At 33.9% G+C, this 15771-nt stretch overlaps 1 protein-coding gene and 1 long non-coding RNA gene across 3 annotated transcripts in view; one reads left to right on the top strand and one right to left on the bottom strand.

Moving 5' to 3' along the window:
• The window catches only part of LOC131437191 (nyctalopin-like), a 344861-nt gene that overhangs the window by 223990 nt on the left and 105100 nt on the right, over positions 1-15771 (bottom strand). The gene's annotated exons all lie outside the window — the stretch shown is intronic.
• On the top strand, positions 219-1198 carry LOC131437192 (uncharacterized). The gene is made up of 4 exons (XR_009230734.1): positions 219-442; positions 536-559; positions 625-944; positions 1004-1198. It is a non-coding gene; the product is annotated as an uncharacterized LOC131437192 (long non-coding RNA).

Here is a 15771-nt window from a genome sequence, read left to right as displayed (position 1 = left end):
AAACCTAACCCAGTTTCCACTTTAACTGCTGTCAAACCGTTTGTTTGAAGACAGTTTCGAACCTAGTTTCAACGTTGTTGAACTGAAAATCGAGTCAAGTGTGCGAAATGCGAAATCAATACAGTTTCGTAAAAAGTGTTTGTTTGATGTAGCTACCCTGTGTCAGTTTCAGTTTTCTCAAGCGAAAACGACATATAAATATAGGCTGCACAATTCGCGACTACGAAGTTGAGTTTGACAGCTTATGTGTGTGAAGTGGAGGTAAACAAGAAAAGATAAAAAAGTAATAAATTTTCAAACGTACCGTTTTATGCTATTTTCGTTACTCAGTTTGAAATGGTAAATTGGAATGATTTTAAAAATTTTTGACGATACTATTTTAGTTGATAAATATAAAATGAATACAATAAGTGATGCTTATTTTCCCGAGTAAAAAACAGCTGTAGGTATCTGAAAAAAAGTAAACAACATTTCAAAACAGCAATTATGAATTAAAATCTATTCATATGTTTAAAATTTTTTCAATGTGCTTTAGAACTGGATGTGTTCTACTCATGGTGTAAGTTTTTCATCAAGATGTTTACTTTAAATGAGATAACAATCTATTTTTCGAATAATCATTAGGAGCCATTATCAAGTTATACGTATGGTGTGTTGGTGAACTTGCCGGATGTTTTCAGCTTCGCTGCTGGAATTAGCAGTTTGGTAGTCAAACGCCAACGGGTATTCCAGGCTGGTTACCTCCTGATAGTTTAATTAGATGAGGTATACTATGGCGGATTTGGTGCATTTTCCCCTTGTTTATGTCATCATCTTCAAGTGCCGAACCGCGCACAATGAAAATCGCTGCAAAAACTACTTCGGATATATATCAGGCCACAAGATTGAGAGATCTGTTTCGGACGAGTTGGAAAACTCTCAAATTTGGAACCATTTCGTGGGAGGTAATTGCAAGTTCGGTACGATTTTTTTTTATTTTTATGACTTGATTTTACATTTTCAGTTTTCTCAGGTACATGAGGTAATGCCGAAAGTTGAAGAATTGCTGATGCTGGGAGAAAATAATTACTAAAAAATAAAAACTATATCAGGATACAAAATGTTTCAAAATATTTTATTACATAATATATTCAACATATCAACAATTTCTCAAGCGATAATCATGAGCAAACGGGCAGGAATCTTGAGTCCACTTTAAAACTGAAAAAAAGATTCTTAATCATTGATACGTACGTTTCATACTTGTAAATAGACAGCGAGTAACGCCTGTCTGGGTTTGATTTTAAATCATTTTTTACACTTACTTGATGGAAAATATAATATATTGAATGTGTAGTGAAATAGAATCTACACACACGCACAGTATTCGTCGGCTCAATTTTGAAGTGTCTTTTGACATTTTCGGGAAGGAATGAAATGATATTCCTGGCGGACACTTGTGTTTGTAATCTTCCTTTCGTTAATGCCCTCGTCAGCATCAGAAACATTGTCAAAGATCGTTTTTGCGTAATCATCAAAACTGCTTTTCAGATCCATGTTCTACGATATCCAGAGAAAAAATAATTTTACTTAAGTCTCGATAAACTTTTTTTGTAATGTTACGTACTAGCTTGTCATATAAACATACCGTAACATAATGATTTTTTCACAAAACATCATGTGTGCTCTTACCTAAGCGTGTTACCAGCGCCGGAATAGATGTTTCATTATCGTTTTTTTCTAACACAAAACCAACTTCAAAACACAACTAAACAAGTTGAAAAGTCTAGATAAGAGCCGTTATCGGTTTTTTATATTTTTACATGCACAAAATCACTTTAAAAAACAATGCATTTATTTAAGCGAAAAAGTTCTATATTTTGTTTACATTCTCTTCACACACAGACTAAACTTTGATAGATGGCAGCACCGCTCCTTCTATGTCGCGAATATTTCTTTGCCTAGTTGATGTTTGACTGCGAATGAAACAAGTAGCTTGTCCAGTAAGCTGATGACTGGATTGTATGTGCGTTTACTTGCTGGATTGTCGCTTTTGAATTATGTGTTGGTGAAATTTCCTATTGTCTGCGCAACACCGTGTTCGCTTGAGTATCTTATATATCATCTAGCTATAGAAAAACCGAATCAGCATGGTTACTGATTCTTTTGAAATATCCCATGTATTTAGCAAATTTTTGGTCGATTTTGCCATTAAAAATGCCTTACACTTCGCTTCGCGAAGCTAGGTGTCAATTTAAAACATGCAAAACTAATCGCGTAACATTTTTCCGTCATAATTTTGAACGCTTATAACTCAGTCATTTGGTGATGGATTTATATAATTCAACAAACAATCGATTCGGAAAGATTTAACTTAAACTTATGAGACAACGTCATTTGAATATTTCAATTGCATACCATTCAAAAATTGGTTTGAATTGAGTATTTTATTTTGGTTCTCTGGTAACTATCAGGCCAATTTATAATTATCGGCGATGGATTTTTCGGATCTAATTTGCAGCGCTTGTTCCTCGATGATTTGTTGATGGATTTTCCTCATTTAAATAATTCGAAGTCTTCAATATTGTACGCTTAAAAATGTTTTAATTTAGCAACGGATCGGTTTGCATATTTAAATCTTCATTCCCATACGAACAAAACGTGACAATGTGACTGAACAAGTTGTTGTCCCACCAGGAATTAAATGCTTCAATAGATTCAAAATTAAATTCTGAAACTTATCTAAAAGCGGCCTCCTCGGTTTAGTAGTATAATTGAGTTCCACAGGCTTATATATAGGGTAAGGGCTCCCTATTTCATCTCATTTGTAAGGACGTCGCCTTCAAACCCCGATTTAGCCACTAAAATCACTGTAACTATTTCATATTACTGCTTCATTCGCCTTGCTCCACGTTGAAAATTGATTCACATTTCTTGAAAATTCAACTAATATTTATAAAACAGCTAAAAACACTAATGATGTTTTCACTACTCTGATCCTAATCCATCTCAATGGATTTTTATCCATCCTATCGTTGATCTTTTATTCATCCTATAAATTAGCAATGGCGACAGCAATCAAAACAAAATATTCCACTATTACACTCTCACCCGCATTCGCATGGCTGCCAGATGGCTGACTAAACGCTGCCAGCTGGAAAAATATGGCTTGCAGACATTCTGGTGACCGACTGCCTTACCGCTGCCAGATATACAACACAAACGATACAACCGTACCCACCAGGATTTTTCCACATTATTATTATTGGTAAAAAAATTTACTCGTTGAATTATCTATTTAATGGGGCAATGACTTACGGAGATCAAAAGAACTATCTAGAGATGTCGTAATATCGATCGATTAATCGAATAATCGAGTAAAGGCACAGTTAATCGAATGAAATTTAATCGATTGAATTCTTTCAGATAATCGCAGTAATCGATTAATTTCCTACGATTATTGGTTCGATTAGTATTGTGAATTTCAGCTTAGCATAGAATGCGACGAAATCGTCGCAGAATAGTGAAATAATGAAGGTCAGAATCACAGATACCAAGTTGCAGATTTTATGTGAATTTGATGAATTTTCTTTCTTAGCGAACTATGCAGTTTTGCAGACTTTTTAGAGGTTTTCGAAGTTTTTTCAGACAGTAATCTAATCTAGATCGATTAGAAAAAAAAATCGCATGATGAACCAAGGGCAATTACAGATTCAACATGCAATTTTCTTTTACGACAAGAATTATTTATTTGTTCATTTGAAGCCTCAATGAGTATATGTATAATTTTTAGTTAAAATCGAAAGTGTTTCAAGTAAAGCAGTAGGTAAACACAAATAATAAGTATTCTTGTATAATTATTCTAGTTATAAAAAGTTTGGCATTGTAACGGTCAATTTAAAAATTATGTTTGTGACTTGGGGTCTCGAAGAGGATGAATTGATGCGAAAGACAGGTTCGCTTCCTTTGCGGCATTCTGTCGCTTTTTGGCGCATCGCAGTCTTTGCTAACCGCCAGTGAAAATTACAATACAATAAAATGAAAGAAATGACTCCAGTTTCACTTATGTTCATTATAATCTTTGTTCATGAGTTGAGAAGTTTTAATAGATGCCATATGCACAAATTTTCATTGTACACAGTTATCAAAAACTGCACAAAATTCTGTTAATTTTTTTTATTCTAATAGATAATCTCTGGTTCATCAAAATTATTTACACTGCTTTTTTATCAAAAATATTGACATTTCTTTATTTATATTACTAATCGCACAATATTTTTAATAAAATTAAACCAAAATTGTTTTGAATCATTTACCTATAAATCGTCTGCTTAAAAATTTTAAACCTGAGATAATTCAAGTTTCCTGAATTGACATTCTTAAAGCTTTAGTTCTATGCTGTCACATTCACCTTTTCGAAGGATATGATATGTCACATAAACCTTTGCGTTACTCAAAACTATGATTTTAACAGTATTTTACTATTTAAACGATGAGAATAGTAAATTAGGTTTGCTACATAGGATAGGATTCGCAACAAACAAACAAATGTATGTAAATAATGTATATTGTTTCGGGTGATTTTTTGTTTTTCTTAGTTTGTTCTTGTTTGAAAGAGCCATATTTTGATTAAAAGCTATTATATACTTATTTCCTAGTTTACATTACTAGTTTTTGAGTTTATATACCTCAAATTGGTTTATTGATTTCTAGTAATCTTAGTGTACGAGGACCGAGAGCTTAATTAAGTAATTTAAACTTCATTCAGAAAAAAACAGTATAATGAAAACGATGAAACGGTTAGTTGCTCATCAAACATCAAATCAATAGATTCAAACTCGAATGTTATAACTTCAATCGAGGACATGGTTGCTCCAAACAAATTGTGCTTATTACAAAAATATGTCGTGTTTGTTTTAAAGTCACTAAGCACCCTGCCACTTACTTGAAGATCTGTTATGTACTGGCTGAGTGTATATCATCACCCTCATTCTTGTTTACGTCCGTATCCGCAATACGACGAACGGGTACTTTCGAACGAATACGAATAAGCCATTCTTGTTTTCACTCGAATGAATTCGAACGCGACTCGTTTGCCACAAAATATTCAAATATCAGTAAACTTCTTAAAATAAATGCTAAGCCTTGATGTAATCAGTCCAATTCATGTGATTAACCATATGCGAAACGCTAGAATGTATGCCATTTTAGTTTCAAACGAAACGTGTGTTCGAACATCATTCGTACGAACGAAATGTCGCATTCCCGTTTACGGACGAATAGACGAAATGCCGTGGTTTCGATTCGTCAGTTTAATGTTGCGAATCAACCGTTCGAACACATTGAAAAAAGTTTAACCGATCTCTAACAAAATTATTTTCGAATCTAAAGGTGATTTGTAATCAAATCATAAATTTGTGTTTTGCATAAATCATTTAGAAAGCATAGCAGTATAGTAAAATGCTGTTTTTTTGTGGGGAGCCTTTGAATATATGCGAGGTTCAAAGTTTTTACGCATCAATTTTGCATCTATTAAGTACTTTATGGAAAATACGCCATGGGTAAACATGCTTTATTTTATATTAAATGCATGATTTTACCAATGAAATAAATATGTAGGCTATCGAAAACATGACAAAATTGCAAGAAAAATGCAACATATTTTTCGCAGATACTACTGATCGGACTGCTATTTCAAATGCTTTTTTTACTTTGCACGAAGTTTGATTTGAAAATTTCATTTACCGACTTGAATAAAATTGGTCCTGAGTACGATATTTATTTATTATGTAGCATTCGTCACTTCCTTGATGCTTGGAATCTTCCTTAAAAAACTACCTGCGCTACCGATCCTTCTTTTGCACAGGAATCGCGTACGTACACGTTCGAGTGAAAACAAGAATGGCTTGTTCGCATTCGTTCGAAAGCATGTGTTCGTCGTATGATCGATACGGACGTAAGCAAACATGATGATACAAAATCAGTGAAAAAAACAAGTCAAATAACAAATGATATCAAAGATTTTTATTTACAACTCAAATCTGTACCAGAACTGATAGTTTAAAGTTGGATGGGCGTTGTTTTTATGCATGTACGATGTTTAAAAGTGTAATTGATTCGAACGTAAACGGGAATACGAATTTGCTATACTTTCGAACGTATCGCATACGGCCGTAAACAAGAATGAGGGTGCATAACAGTAATCGAAGAAGAAAAGTTCTCCCTTTCGTTTGGTCGTTAATAATATGCTCTATTTTGAATAGTTCGCCTGCATTTCTTCAAAGAAAATTTTGCCATGTGACTTATTGGTGTTTATAAAAACGAGACCAATATTTGATTCAAATTAGAATATCTATTCATTCTAATTACTAGGCATTTGTTTAATTTTTGTGCGTGAAATAAGAAAGTTGTTTCGAAAACAATCTGGCACCACTTGAAACAACAAATCGACTTAAACAAAATTGACAATCGAACGTAGAACTAATTTCACCTGACGCGCCATCTAAGTTTCATTATTTGAACATTTCTTAAGATTGATTTTTTCTTATATAATTTCAATTATTTTGTAGAATTCTAGGACCTGTTATAAAACTGTTTTTTTTTTTAATGTAAGAAAATTTATTTTCTTTCGTTTCGTGTAATCATTTTTACCTTTTTTATATATATAAAAAATAGGTATAGAATTCGCTCAAACTTTCGAAAAATTTTCCGAGGCCCGGAGGGCCGAATGTCATATACCAATCGATTCAGCTCGACGAACTGAGCAAATGTCTGTGTGTGTGTATGTGTGTGTGTGTGTCTGTATGTGTGTTGTCAACTAAGAGGTCGAGATCTCAGAGATGGCTGGACCGATTTTGATCAAACTAGTCGCAAATGAAAGGTCTCCCCGTCACTCAGAACGCTATTGAATGGTTTTGAGATCGGATGTTTACTTTTTGAGTTATACGAAGTTTTATGTCAAAATTTTCAGTTTTTTGACAGTATCTGTCACATTTGACCTTGAAAAAAGAATATGTTTCCAGACTTAGATTTCGCTCGGTAATACCTATCCAACAAGCCATAGATTGTTAAAATCCGTCCATTTTTAACGGAGATATCGATATTTTTGTGTAAGCCTCATTCCAGTAGAAGGAATTTTGAGCGCTGTATGAAAAGGCAATGCTTGGGAGCAACATGAAACACGATTTTTTATACTGTTACATATAATTGTTTCTAAGTACCAAAAAGACTGTGTACAGCATCCTTTTTTATGACAATTTGCCTCGGACCAATTTTAGCTCGGTTCATTTTTGGCAACATAATCTTTCGAATATGGCATATGTAAACCAGATGATACCAGCATTATCGAGTTGGAAGTAATTCCATAATTATATTGATTTAAACTATTTACAGCAATAAATGCTGGAAGAACATGACTTCCATATACCATACGACTCAGTTCGTCGAGATCAGCAAATGCGTGTGTGACAAATAATTTCACTCAATTTTCTCGGAGATGGTTAAACCGTTTTCTACAATCTCTGATTCATATGAAAAGTCGTATACTCCCAAACAAGGTTCCTGAATTACGTTTGGATCCGACTTCTGATTGCGGAACCACAGGATGATATGTGAAACGAAATTAAAATAATGCAATTAATTTTTCTCGTAGATGGCTGAACCGATCTAAGATTCAAATGAAATCTAAGAATCATCTATGATTCAAATGAGAGGTCTTGAAATCCTATAAAACCTCTTACTTTTTAGTCAGATTCGACTTCTGGTTTAGAAAATGCAGGGTGATTAGTATAAAAATGTCCATTTCCCATAAATTAATCAGGTTTATCGGGTTTGCAGATTTGGATAGTCGATTACCAAATAAATTTATTTCAGTTTGAGCGGTATTCGTTTTTGAATTCGGAATGTACCCCCAAATTTTAATTCGCACTACAATTTCTCAAACATGTCTACACACTGCTCAGGTGAATTTAACTGATTTCGGCTACACCGATTTTAGAATTCCGGTTCCAGTATCGAATCGATTCTCAAAGCTCAATCATTTTCTCAAAAAAGACCAAATCGAACTTCAAACACAGATATTACAGGACTTAAGGTCCCATACAAAATTGGTGAATTTTATCCGATTCTGGAATTACAGATGATGAGTTTATAAATTTCATGTAAATTGTTTGGCGTAATAATTTATGGCCATTCGAATCATTTTGGGCTATTCTAATTCCCGAATACCGGCTCTGGAAGTACCATAAATAATGACGAAAAACTCTAAAGTGGAACTTACTTCGACATCTCATAGAATGTTCAATCGATTGTCACACGCTAAGATTGAAATTCGATATGTTTTGCAGTTTCGGCATTACAGGGTAATGAGTGATTAAAATCTCAATTTGCCGTTTAAAACGACGATAATTAAAATAATGTCATGAGAACTAAAACACCGAAGAATATCCATGCAAAAACACATGCGTATTGACAAAAAAAGGTATCATCTCACTGCTAGGTGGATTAATCACGTTTTGTTTTTATAGGATGATATGTTGATAGGTAGAAATTGATTTTTCTCACACTAAAATAAACTTTTCGCTTGAAAAAATGACGCTGTATGTAAGTTATAAAGGATTTTACAAGTGAAAATTTGTTTTCCCCTGTATTTTGACAGCTAATATTGCAATCATCATCCTCGCACACGTACGCATCTAGCAGTGAAACACAACGTTAGATCGCCCATCAAATTTAGTCATGCTTAATCGCAAGCTAATCGATTAATCGAGTAATTCTGTACGATATATCAAGCAAATCGATTAGTTTGAAAAGTTGTATTCGATTATTTACTAATCGAGTATTTCAAAAAACGCGACATCCCTAGAACTATCTTTTAACGTCATTTTATTAGTGAAAACAGATAGAACAGATATGGACTTTCTATGCAAAGTAATACATATTTTCTATGAAAATACCTGGCATCTCTGTGCACAGCCGATGAAACACACGCACACTTCACAGCGTTATGTTGGCGTATAGAGGAATGAAACCAGTGCTACTAGATTTGCCACAATGGTTATTTCATTAGTATTTAACACGTTCTTTCTGGTAATATTCGAAGCAGAAACAGTTTTATTGAAATATTAATATCAATAATATAATTAAACTAATGTCACGGATACCAAAAACATACTTTTTGATGATAATTTGAAGAAGATAAACAATTTTTGTTTTGTAACATTATGAAATAACTTGGCAACTTTGCGAAACCAAATGAGATGAAAACAAAGCGCAATCAAGTGAACGAAGTGAAAAACTTTCATCTCATATTTTTGAAGATTTTTATTGCTTGTCGGGTAAATTTTGAAGTTTTTAATCGTTAACTAAACAAGTGGCAAGTGAACATAACTAATTATGAAGTCATCCAGCATTCAATGGTAGTGTAATTGTGCTAAATAGTGATCATGTTCTGAGACGAATCGATTAGTAGATATTCAGAAACATGACGAACTGTAAATCTTGAGACGAAAATGTGTCCTAAATTGAAAAGTGAGTTTATTTTATATGAAAAAAACGATCACCGAAGAATTTAAAACCATTTCTTTCAATAGGAAAGTGTGACAATAGCTTTTCAAATCATTTTAAAACATTTCACAGTTTGCTTCCGGTAGGTTGTAAAATATTATTCATGTTCAAAGTTACGAGGTGAAGGGATGAGATGGATATAGGAGCTCAGATGAAATAGGGAGCCGTTGCCCTACAGTTCAATTAGATGCAATATCGTATAGTATCAAAGATAAACTCAAGGTAAGTTTACCTGCGTTTTTACATGTATCGTTCGAATAAGAACCCTCGTAGAATTTGGTTAACCGCCAGTTTCAGTTCAATTTTTGTCGTGAATACGACTTACTTTACTATGGGGTGCCTTTTCAAAATTTACCCTCTGAGAGAGTGATAAGTTTTTGATCGTGAATATCTATTGTTGTATCTAATGAATCAACATAACTCTTGCGACATGCCATCGGAAATATGATCACAATTTTATGATAAAATTTTCAGTTTTGTGACATAGTCTCAAATAATTCAAAATTAAACTTTTCTGAAATGTTTGGTATAAACGAGTATCAAAGAGGATAATTCATAAGGCGCGTTTGCCTTTCTCGTATTTTTAAAGCTCATAGCTCAGTGATCTGTGAAAGGATTTATATAATCTAACTACCAATAGAATCGAAATTTTTCAATTTAAACGTGTATAGCAAAAGCATTGAAGTATTTCAATAGTACACTATTGAAAAACCTGTCTCATTTGATCCATGTCAACACCAGCCAATCAGAACGCGTTCTAAGGAAGAGAACAAAATATCTGCTGCTGTACAACAAATCGTCCGGGAAAAATGTTCCGAAAAGTGGTGAATATCGCAGTGAGTTCCTCAATTTGGTCCTTGTGAATGCTAGAAACGAATCCCTACAACATATTGATAGTTTCTTTCAATGAATTATGCAAATCCGAAATGAAATAATCGACATTAAAATTCTGTATGCGGCTATTTTTATAGCCGTTAGAACCGCCCATTAGTGAAAAAGCTACAAACGAAATCACATAAAAGGAAATCTCTTAACAAAAATTCAATCAGTTTGGATTCTATCGCCACTGCGAGCAGATGTGTTTTGTGTCGTCTGCACAGCTAGTTTCGCTTTCGACAAGAGCGATTACGTCACAGCTGCCAGTCATTAGCATTGGAAAAAAAAACGGTGGAGAGCATTGCACAAAATCAGCCGTCCTAATGGCTCTAAAAATTTTCTAAAGAACTATTAGGATTTGTTGTTCGCAAATCGTAGGGAAATATCCTCAGTTTAGTGCAAATCTAGAACAGTTTGGTTAGATTTGTGCACTTTTCGCTGTGTGAAATTCACAGTAATCGAGATCAAGTGAAGCCTTTTTTCGTGAAAAATGTTCCAGAGTTTAATGTCGTAGAGAATTACGCAATTTGACTCTTCTGAATGCTGGAAACGAATCTCTACAGCATATTGATAGTTTCTTTCAATAAATTATGCAAATCCGAAATTATATAATCGACATTAAAATTCTGTATGCGGCTATTTTTATTTGCTTCAAAACAATAAGCGTCTGATGGCTACACACGTTGTAACTATGACAATGTTCATTCATGTGTTAATAACATCAAGTTACAATATGAACAAAATTTCGAAATTTTGTTGCGTATCCATTCCGTATATTCCTAATATGCCAAAGCGAAAATCAATGTAAGTAACTAAATATTTTATGCGAACTGTTTCACAAGTTTTCTTCCTCGTATTGTTGCCATATTATTTACCGCCACTTTCCGAAGATTATCGACGATTTTGAAAGATTAATAAAATTACACTATTACTGAGATTACTGGAACAACATTCTCTTGGATCGATTAACTGTTTATAAAATTAATAAGTCCACACAATGAACTACCATTATTAGGTTAAAACTGGTGGTAAATAAACGATATAAATCAAATCAAATTAATAAGTTTGTACGTTTATCGTAAATTATCATCATAAAATAAAATAGTTTTATTTCTTCAGGTATAAATCTTTACGTTGTTTGTATCTAAAATTAAGCTTTATTATACTTTGAAGTTTAGTGAAGTTTAGTGTATCATCATCATTATCATCTTTATTTTTGTATATTTTATGTAGACCCTAGAAACGTTTAATTTTTAATGTTATTGTGCTCAGTCGTGTCTTGAATACAACCATCTAATTTTTTTTCATTTCAAAACCACCTCAAATATCGTTTTTCGACGTCTATTTTCAATCTCGTTCCGAAGATACCCATATTGTTAGGGGTTTTAAGCAATATCAATAAACCGAAAGTCGCCATCTTGGATTTCCACAATACCTCAACCACCATTTTCCGGAATCTACTCTTTAAACCCGTTCCAAAAATATTCATATTGTAGTAGTTTCCATGGAATATAAATGAGTCAGAACTAGCTTTCGATGTATGCCAAAACCTCTTTTTGGGAAGTAAGTTCGTAAAAAAAGTTTACGTTATTTGGGATTTGTCTCGTAAAAAAAGATTACGTTATTTGAGATTTAGCTCGTAAAAAGAGGTAACGTATAAAAAGTGTTCGTAAACGAAGGTTTGGGTGTATATACACTCTAAAACGCCAGTATAGAGTGTCTATAACAAGATTCAGAGTGGCGAAATGGTAGCGCGTATGCACGGAATGCATAAGAACGCAAGTTCGAGTCCTGTCTCTGAGCGTATCTTTTTCCAATAAATCATCCTTTCTATTAGTTTTTCATCCATTTGGCTACAAAAACCAGACTTTTTTTATGTTTTCCGGAGTAACCATCTCGATTGAACGACCAATATCCGTGAACGTGGCCGTTTCAAATTCAGCACACCAGTAACAACTGGTTCTTTTCGATGGAGCAGAGTCCCGATAACACTTTTCAAGCTATTACGGAGCTTGGTCAGCATTATTTTTTTCATCAAGAAACAATGATAAATTAATACATGAAATTGTTTTGAATCCATTTGTTATGAATCCATTTGTTTTGACAAAAGTATCTTCGCTTAAAGGACTGTCACTTTTTCTGACCAATCGAAATGTCATGAAATTTCACACATAGTGTTTCAAAAGTTGGTACTTAATAAACGTCATATGGATTTGGCAATAATAGCGCCATCTGTGTGTCAGTTACTGGATTTATTTAGTGACTAGCGGACTGTGACTGTACTTCCTGTACTTGTTTCTCTCATTTCTGTACTTGATGTTGTACTTTCTGCATTTGTTCCTGTACCTTCTTTATTTTTTCTTGAACTTACCTTGTGTACTTGTTTCTCTTATTTCTGTACCTGTAGCTGTTCCGGTGAACTTCTCACAGCTCAAAAATTATCTTTGGATGGAAATTATTTCGAATACTCTAAAGTCAGAATAATCGAACCACCCTCATAATTGCTCGCTTCACTGATCGCGAGCAGAATGGTATTTTTCTCGCACAGTAAGAAGTAGTATCCTGCATGTTCAGTAAAAATGAATCATCTGACAATTGTTTTTGATTCGATCTTAACATTTTTCCACAACACAAGTGCACACGTACACTTCGCACTTTTCATTGGACGAAACTGTTCATAGCCACTCAAACGCAAATTTGAAATTTCGAAGTACTCTGGATTGATATAATTCGAATCGTGTTTGGGCCAATTGAAGACGTTTGGACACAAATAAATAACCGAACTTGCAATTTGAAGCAATTGACGAAATTTAGAGGTCGTTTCGAAAAAAAATTACACAAAATCTCGTCCAAAGAATCCTTTTAAGGTATAGCAAGGGAAATGCGGATGAAAAATTTAAGCCAACAAAAAAAAGAAAACATCCTTCTAATTCGAATGGGATTGTTCCTAAAAGTAGAGAGACGAACAGTTTTGGTGTTTGAGTTAACTGTGCACGGAACGACCGAAATTAGCTCTGTCCCTAATTCGTATTACCGTTTTCGAATTAGTTGATTTTAACAACAAAATTTCCAAAATAACTATGAAATTAGTTAAAATTGAGAATTTACTTTGCTGGTAAAAATTCTTATTTTTAGAGAATTTGTTTAGTTGGCGAATATCCTGGACAAAAACCAGCAATATTTCAATCCAACACGAAATCCTTATTGACAACTAATTTGTTATTAAAATCAGAAAATTTGTTTCTATTTTCTATCACCATCAGTACGGAAGGACAGCACAAAGAACACAAAAATGAAATTGGTTTAATTAACAAGTTTATTAGTCAAAAACCCATGAGAAGTGTCAAAGCAAAACAATCCATTAAAAAGCTAAAAAGGACAGTCTCGTTGAAACTGCTTGCAAATTATTTTGATGTTTTTCGCATGTGTTACGATATATCCATATATAAATTTCTGATTCGATTTGTAAAAATGACGTAAGCTTATAGTGAAAAGTGTATTAATTCAGAATTTGTGCGCATTTGAAGCGATTGTGCGAAATAATGTTTTTACGCGGAACAGTGAAGTGAGTTTCGAATGTTGCACTCTAATTGTAAAGGGTGATTTTTTAAGAGCTTGAGAACTTTTTTAAACAATAAAACGCATAAAATTTGCAAAATCTCATCGGTTCTTTATTTTAAACGTTAGATTGGTACATGACATTTACTTTTTGAAGATAATTTCATTTAAATGTTGACAGCGGCTGCGTCTTAGGTGGTCCATTCGGAAAATCCGCTTTTTTATCGACAAATTTGAGCGATGCGATGAGGCTCATTTCTGGTTGAATGGCTACGTAAATAAGCAAAATTGCCGCATTTGGAGTGAAGAGCAACCAGAAGCCGTTCAAGAACTGCCCATGCATCCCGAAAAATGCACTGTTTGGTGTGGTTTGTACGCTGGTGGAATCATTGGACCGTATTTTTTCAAAGATGCTGTTGGACGCAACGTTACAGTGAATGGCGATCGCTATCGTTCGATGCTAACAAACTTTTTGTTGCCAAAAATGGAAGAACTGAACTTGGTTGACATGTGGTTTCAACAAGATGGCGCTACATGCCACACAGCTCGCGATTCTATGGCCATTTTGAGGGAAAATTTCGGAGAACAATTCATCTCAAGAAATGGACCGGTAAGTTGGCCACCAAGATCATGCGATTTGACGCCTTTAGACTATTTTTTGTGGGGCTACGTCAAGTCTAAAGTCTACAGAAATAAGCCAGTAACTATTCCAGCTTTGGAAGACAACATTTCCGAAGAAATTCGGGCTATTCCGGCCGAAATGCTCGAAAAAGTTGCCCAAAATTGGACTTTCCGAATGGACCACCTAACACGCAGCCGCGGTCAACATTTAAATGAAATTATCTTCAAAAAGTAAATGTCATGTACCAATCTAACGTTTAAAATAAAGAACCGATGAGATTTTGCAAATTTTATGCGTTTTATTGTTTAAAAAAGTTCTCAAGCTCTTAAAAAATCACCCTTTATATGTCAAATGATGTTTTTTGTATCTTCCAACCTTCCGGGCCGTCCGGTGTATTACTTGTATTCGGTTTTTGTTTTCCGAATGCTCAAAGTTTTCAGTGAGAGAGTCGATTTTGCGAAGTCGAATGAAGAAAGCAGCGATTTAGAAGACAAATTTTCAAAAAGAAGTTTATGTTTCGCTTATGTCTTTTTCTCCAATACAACATCGTATTTATACCTGACAATATAGAAAAGATTACCGCGACTGAAATATTTTTCGGTAGTAGTGTGCCATCTGGTGGCTAGTAGTCATTACGGTGTTAACGTTTTTTTTCGGTGACAGTGCGCCACATAGCTGCAAATTGCCGAAACCAATTCAACCATTTATGTTGGTTGAAAACAACGTTTTATTTCTCTAATACAACTAAAAATTAGTTGAATGGAAATGAAGTGTGCCTTAGCTAAGAAATGACAGCACGTTGAATTGGTGAATTCAACTAAAAAAATAGCTATTTCAACAAATATTTTATTATTATTAAGGGAATCAGAAACAAAAAATCTAAATTAGCAAAAGTAAGATTTTTTTAGTTGTCTCAAAAAACTACAAGGATCAGCCTCATGGGGTTGTTCGAGCCGTTGATATGGAACAAGGCAACCAAAATTTCCAATGATTGACATTTTCAATTAATCGTCACACTTTTGAATCCGCAAATGCACAAGAGTCTGCTTAGATTGATCCTTATTAGGAATCAACATCGAACACGCGAACACAGAATATAGACTCTATTTATCGTGATTTGTATTTGTTTCGTAGCCGACGAAATTACATCAATAGCCCAAATGTATACAATT

Source organism: Malaya genurostris, chromosome 3 (genome assembly GCF_030247185.1).
Source record: "Malaya genurostris strain Urasoe2022 chromosome 3, Malgen_1.1, whole genome shotgun sequence".
Classification (NCBI taxonomy): domain Eukaryota; kingdom Metazoa; phylum Arthropoda; class Insecta; order Diptera; family Culicidae; genus Malaya; species Malaya genurostris.
This window is presented reverse-complemented; position numbering and strand designations above follow the sequence as displayed.